This window comes from Nannospalax galili, unplaced genomic scaffold, assembly GCF_000622305.1.
Source record: "Nannospalax galili isolate Female #2095 unplaced genomic scaffold, S.galili_v1.0 scaffold334, whole genome shotgun sequence".
Classification (NCBI taxonomy): Eukaryota; Metazoa; Chordata; class Mammalia; order Rodentia; family Spalacidae; genus Nannospalax; species Nannospalax galili.
This window is the reverse complement of record NW_008336888.1, coordinates 777,411-779,824: the sequence shown is the minus strand read 5'-3', so window position 1 is coordinate 779,824 and position 2,414 is coordinate 777,411.

Here is a 2,414-nt window from a genome sequence, read left to right as displayed (position 1 = left end):
CATAGCTAAAGGCTACAGAAAAAGGTACGATGCCAGACAGGCAATACCTTCTTTTGAGTTGGCCAGGGTGGCCAAAGAGACTCCCAGATAATAACCCAGCATAGAACTGGGAAAATAAACAGCTGATCCCAATGTTGTATAAAGGAATGTTGCCAACTGATTACTGCTAAATGAGGAACAGCTAACCCTCCTAAAACAAAGACCTCTAGATAGGCTGACTAGATTCACCAGAAGGGGAAGTAGTGGGGAATGGCTGGGGGTGCTGACAACACAGCAGACAGTAGCAGGGATATCAGAGTATAAGGGCTCTAGTTGGGGGAGGCAGGCTATGAGAGGGTGCTATCTGGGAAGTGGGTATAAAAATAAATAGATAAATTAAAAAATATATAAAAAAATAAAGGTAAAACAGCATCCATGCTCTTATGTCACACATCCAATACAGTCTGGAGAACCATCCTTAGGCCAATCACATTAATACCTGTGCAGAAAAATGTGAACATTCTCAGTACAGACATATAAAGAGTAAATGGCCTCATTCACTTTAAACCAAGCTTTCCCACCAACTAGATTAAAAAATATTGTTTTGCTGAGACAGGTTCTCATTATGTACGCCAGGATGTCTTGAACTGAAAATCCACCTGCTTCATCTTCTCAAATGCTGAGATTAAAAGTGTATGTTTCTACCCTAGGCACCAAATAGATTTTGATGTCAAATTCTGACAAAGAAGAAAAAGGAGGAAGAAGGAAAAGGAAGAAGAGGAGGAAGAAGAGAAAGAGGAGGTGGAGAAGGAGAGTGTTTTGGATTTTAGAAGTGGGAATGAAAGGTGAGGGTTTATATGCGGTCGTCCTTGAGGTGTTGCCTTCCAACCTCATGATCTCGTTGGTTGTTCCTCATGAGGTCCTCAGCACACCATTTTACATGTAATGGCTGTCTCACAAGTTTTGGTGAACTACACAAATGACATTCTTGGAAGATAGAAGTTTTGTTATCAGTTTTTTTGTAGCTGATGAAACTAAGCTGCAGGGCGAAAAGGACTTGGGCCGACATGAATTCTTTGTCCATGTCATCCCTGTATATTTGCACAGGAGATTGATGGTGATCAATAAAATGGCTTGTTTAAATTGGATGTGGTGACACACACTAGTAATTCCCCTACTTGGGAGGGTGAGGAAGGAAGATGGCAAGTTCAAGGCTAGTTTGGGCTACTTAGCAAGACTCTGCCTGAAGAAACAAAACAGGGCTGGCGATATGACTCATCTGGTAGAGTGCTGCTTAGCATGTATAAAGCCCTGGGACTGATCCTCAACACCACATAAACTGGACATAGTGGCATATGCCTATAATCCCAGTACTTAGAAGGTGGAGGCAAGAGGATCAGAAATGCAAGAACATTCCTGGATGTATGCCAAGTTTTAGGCTGGCTTGGGATACAGGAGACTTTGTCTCAATAGGGTGTGTTACTTAACAGCACAAACACCATGCTGTCTTTCTGAAACCCACGACAATCTGAATTCTAAACAACAACAACAGATTGATAGGTTAAGAGGAAATGAAGTTGGGTCTAACGATGTGGCTCTCTGGTTGGAGAGGTGGTTCAGTGCTTACTTGCTGTGCAAATGAGAGGACAGGAGGTTGGATCCCAGAAGCCAGGTAACAGGTATCCCATGCACACTTGTAACCCCAGTTCTGAGGTGAGCAGAAACAGGAAGATTGTTGGGACTTGCTGGCTTCCAATTTAGCTGAAAACAAACCACAAACAAACAAACAAACAAATAAAAATACGAGCCCAAGGTTCAGGGTGAGAACCTGTCTTAAAGGAACAAGTGGAGAGTGATAGAATAAACACGATGCCCTCTTCTGACCTCTGCACAGGTGCACACATCTGCACACAAGTTCACACACACACACACACACACACACATAAATAAGTAAATAAACTTAAAAAAAGTTGTTTTCAGCAAGGGTGACTCCCTCACCACCTCATGATGGAGAGTTGTTTGACAATAATGATTAATATTTTTGGATGTTATCACTGGGGTGTGGGGTTGGGGAGGGGAGGTGAAGTGGTACTGGCACCTAGTGGGTAGAGGCCAGGGATGTTTGTTAACATCCCACACTGCTCGGAACAGCCCCTACACCAAGCATTTCCCGCTCCTGAAAGCCAGTGGTGTTGAGGTTGAGGACTAGAGTTGGGGGACCTATGTGATCGCTTTCTGCCTGCGTGCCCCCTCCCAGACCCCAGGCATTCTGCAGCAGCAACAGCCCTGTTCCTCTATGCTCTGTAAATCAAACCAAACCTGCCCTGTGTGCAAGCGGTCTTACGGGCCCCAAAGGGGCTGTGAGCACGTGAGCTTTTCTCGCTGAAGCAGGAGCGTGCAGAAAGAAAGCGAAAACTCACCAGGTAGCAAAACTA